Consider the following 4917-nt stretch of genomic DNA (forward strand, 5'->3'; position numbering starts at 1 on the left):
ATATAGTCAATTATGCTTATAGTTTTCCTAATATTGAACCAGTTCTGCATTTCTGGTATAAAGCCCACCTCATCATAGTGTAGGATCTTTGTGATATATTGTTGTAATTTCCTTGCTGAAACTTTAAAAAATTTTTTTTGCATCACTATTCATTAAGGAAAATGGTCTATAGTTTTCTTTCTCTATTTTTGCTTTCTCTGCTTTAGGTATCAAAACCATATTTGTATTCATAGAAGGAATTTTGTAGGACTCCTTCTTTACTTATTTTTCAAACAGTTTATATAGTATTGGAATTAATTGTTCCTCAAATGCTTGCTGGGATTTGCTTTTAAATCCATCTGATCAGGGGCATTTTTCTTAGGGAACTCATTTATGGATTATTCAATTTTTTTTCTAAGATAGGGCTATTTAAATATTCTATTTCCCCTTCTGTTAATCTGGGCAATACATACATACATACATACATACATACATACATACATACATATATACACATAACATATTTACCTGTCTCATTTAGATGATCAGTTTTATTGGCATATAGCTGGGTAAAGTAACTCCTAATAATTACACTTATTTCATCTTCATTGGTTGTACATTCAACTTTTTCATTTTTGATACTAGTAACTTGGTTTTCTTCTTTCTTTTTTAAAAAATCAAATTAGTCAACAATTTATCCATTTTTTGTTTTTTTTTCTCCCTAAAACCATCTCCTAATTTTATTTATAAGTTCAATTTTTTTCCCTCTTTCAACTTTATTAATCTCTTCTTTGGTTTTCAGGATTTCTATTTTGGTGTTTTCTTAGGTGTTTTAAATTGTTGATTTTCTAGTTTTTTTAGTTGCATGCCCAATTCATTGGTTTTCTCTTTCTCTCTTTTATTAATGCAAACAATTATAGATAGAAATTTCTCCCTAAGTACTGTTTTGTCTGCATCCTGAAAATTTTGATATGGTGTCTCATTGCTGTCACTGTCTTTAATGAAATTATTGATTGTTTCTATGATCCACCCATTCTTTAGAATTAAATTATTTATTTATTTTCCAATTAATTTTGACTCTATGCTTCAAAGTCCTTCTATTGAATGTAATTTTTATTGCATTAGGAGAAAGGTGCATTTAATATTTCTTTTCTTTATTTGTTTGTGAGGTTTTTGTGCCCTAAGACATGTTCAATTTTTTGTAGATGTGCCATGCACACCTTAGAAATAGGTACGTTCCTTTATATCCATTCAATATTTTTCAAAGGCTTGTCATATCTAAATTCTAAAATTCTGTCCATCTCCCTGAATTCTTTCTTTGTTTATTTCATGTTACCTAGGTCTAAGAGGGGTAAATTGAGGTCTTCTACTGTTAGAGTTTTACTTTCTTAACTTTCTCTTCACAAATTTGGATGCTAGGCATTTGGTGCATATATATTCAGTATTGATATTAATTAATCATCTACAGTGCCTTTTAGCAAAATGTAGCCTTTCTAATTATCTCTATTAATTAGAACTATTTTTGCTTTTGCTTTGTCTGAGATCGTGATTGCTCCACTTGCCTTTTTTTCCTCAATTGAGGCATAATAGATTTTGCTGCAGCTGCTGATTTTAACTTGGTGTGTATCTTTCTGTTTCAAATGTTTTTCTTATAAACCACATATTGTTGGACTCTTGTTTCTAATCCATTCTGCTATCCTCTTCCATTTTATGGGTGAATTCATTCCATTCATATTCACAGTTATGATTGCTAACTATGTATTTCCCTCTATCCTATTCACTTATACTTATCCTTCTATTTTTTACCCTATCTCATCCTCAATTTATTTTGTTTTTGACCATTGCCTTCCTTAATTTATCTTCTTTCTAATTCCCCAACCCTAGTCCAGCTTTTTCCTTACTCCTTTTACCTTCTACTTCCCTCTTGGGTATGCTGAATTTCTGTGCCCAACTGTGTGTGTATGCAAATTCTTCCTTCCTTGACCCACTCAGATGAGAATGAGGTTAAAGCATTACTTACTCCCCAACCCTCCATTCTACCTTCCATTGTATAAACTCTTCTTCGTTCTCCTCATTTATGTGAGGTAATTGTCCATATTCTTCCCTTCCCTTCCCTTCCCCTTTCTCCCAGTGCATCCCTCTTTCTCACTCTTCCAGCCTTCTTTTGAGATAATTCCAACATAATAGACTCACACCCATGCCCTCTGTCTAAGTAGACTCCTTCTAAGAGCCCCGGTAATGATAAAGTTCTTAGGAGTTACATGTATCATCCCATATAGTAATGTAAATAATTTAACTTGTTTAATCCATTATAATTTGTCTTATGTTTGCCTTTTTATGCTTCTCTTGAGTCTTGTGTTTTAATGTTAAATTTTCTTTTCAGCTCTGGTTTCTAATCAAGAATGCTTGAAAATACTCTTTTTCATTAAAGACCCATTTTTCCTTTTGCGGGATTATATTCAGTTTTGTTTGGCAGGTTATTCTTGGTAATCCTAGCTCCTTTGCCTTCTGGAAAATCACATTCTAAGCTCTTCACTCCTACATAGTGGTAGCTGCTAAATCTGTACCGTGGCTCCATGGTATTTAAATTATTTCTTTCTGCCTGCTTGTAGTATTTTCTCCCTGACCTGGAAGCTCTGGATTTTGGCAATAATATTCCTAGGGATTTATATTTGGGGATTTCTTTCACAAAGTGACTGGTGGATTTTGCTCTTTAGTTCCAAGACACATGGGCAGTTTTCCTTTATAATTTCTTGAAACAGGATTTCTAGGCTTTTTATTGTTGTTGTTGTTGGCTTTCAAGTAGTCCAATAATTTTAAAATGATCTCTCCTTGAGATTGTTTTTCCTATAACATATTTCACATTTTCTTCTATTTTTTCAAACTTTTGACTTTGTTTTATTGTTCCTTGATGTCTCATGGAGTCATTAGCTTTCATTTGAACAATTTTACTTTTTAAGAAGCTATTTTCTTCAGTATTTTTTTTTTGGTACCTCTTTTACCATTTGGCCAATTCTGATTTTTAAGACGTTATTTTATTCAATATTTTTGTGCCTCTTTCATCAAACTATTAATTCTTTTTTTAAAATAATTTTTAAAATTAATTTTGAACTTAATAATACAAAAAAAGAAAAAAAATTTCCACTTTCATGGATATATATATATATATATATATATACACATATATAATATATATATATATATATATACATATATATATATATATATATATATATATATATCGATATAAAACCATGGATTTCCATTTCATACTGTTTACTCTTTTTGGAAAAACTATGTAATAAATACTACATATTGTTTTCAAAACTGCCCTGTTTTTCTGTACTTCCTTTTGAGTTTTTTTTGTTCTCTATTGTGCACTTTTAATGTTTTTCTCCCTCCTTCTCCCTCCTATCCTAAAGAAGGTTACAATTAAACACAACTATATGTGTATATATATGTATGTGTATATATATGTATGTATATATATATGTATGTATATATATATATGAATGCACACACACATATGTATCACATTTTTGTAGCACGATACTATATATACTTCTATTTACTGGCTCTTTCTCTGAAGGTAGATAGCATTTTTCTTCATAAGCCCATTGTAGTTGATTTGAGTATTTATGATATTCAAGATGAGTTAGTAATTCAAAGTTGTTTTAAGGACAATATTTCTGTTACTCTGTGCCAACATTCTCTTGGTACTTCTCATTTCACTTTGCATTATTTCATACAAGTTTTTCAATGTTTTTCTAAAATCAATAAGCTCATTATTTCTTATAGCACAGTAGTATTCCATCACAATCATATACCACAACTAGTTTAGCCATTCCCATGATATCTCAAAGTTGTTTTAATTTACTTTTCTCTGAATCAATAACGATTTAGATCATTTTTATGTGACTGGAATATAGTTTTGATTTCTTCATCAAAAAACTGCCTGTTCATATCCTTTGACCATTTATCAATTGGGGAATGACTCATATTCTATAAATTTGACAAATTTTTTTTATATGTGAGAAATAAAACCTTTATCTGAGAGATTGTCTATAATTTTTCTCCTCCATTTTCCTGCTTTCCTTCTAATCTTGACTACATTGGTTTTATTTGTAGAAAACCTTTTGAATTTCATGTAATCAAAATTATCCATTTTAATGGATAACAACGTCTATTGTTCTCTATCTCTTATTTCTTCATAAATTGTTCTCCTGTCCTTAAGTTTGATAGATAATATGTTCCATGTTCTTCTAATTTTCTAAATTATTAACTATCTTTTCATAATTTTCTTGCAAAACTCTAATTTTTCCCTACTCCTCTTATTTGGGTTTTAAATCTTTTCTTTTTGGTTCTTTTTTTTAGCCTTTTTAAAAGCATATTTTATTTCTCCCCCCCATCACCAGAATTTCTCCCAGTATTCCTCCTCCAGAGAGCCATCCCATATAATAAATATTTGTTATGGAGGGGGGAAAATTGGAAAAGGAAAAAAAATCAGCAAAACTGATCAATACATCAAAAAATGTAAAAAAAATATGGAATGCTTCATGAATTTGTGTGTCATCCTCATGCAGGGGCCATGCTAATCTTCTCTGTATCATTCCAATTTTAGTATATGCGCTACAGAAGCGAGCACTTTTTTTGTTCTTTAAAAAAAAACTTTCTCAAACTGTTTTTGGAATTCTTGTTGGGCTTGTGTTCAATCTTCATTTTTCTTTGAGGCTTTGCTTGTAGATGTTTTCAAAGTGTGGTCTTCTCCTGTGTTTGTGTCTTAAGACTTCCCTGTTACCATAGTCTCCTGGGATTTCTTTCTGTCCAGGTTTTCGTTCCCTTTACTGTTCTCTGTCACTGCTGTCACCCCCACAACCTGGTGCTGCTCCTGCTGCTGCTATCTATGGAGACTATCATGGTCTCCCAGGCCTTGTCTTA

General features: G+C 31.1%; 1 non-coding gene across 1 annotated transcript; it reads right to left on the reverse strand.

Moving 5' to 3' along the window:
* Positions 1–4517: 4517 nt before the first annotated feature.
* On the reverse strand, positions 4518–4624 carry LOC144456101 (U6 spliceosomal RNA). Its single transcript, XR_013485002.1, has one exon. It is a non-coding gene; the product is annotated as a U6 spliceosomal RNA (small nuclear RNA).
* Positions 4625–4917: the final 293 nt, after the last annotated feature.

This window comes from Phascolarctos cinereus, unplaced genomic scaffold (genome assembly GCF_003287225.1).
Source record: "Phascolarctos cinereus isolate Bilbo 61053 unplaced genomic scaffold, phaCin_HiC Scaffold_2;HRSCAF=192, whole genome shotgun sequence".
NCBI lineage: Eukaryota > Metazoa > Chordata > Mammalia > Diprotodontia > Phascolarctidae > Phascolarctos > Phascolarctos cinereus.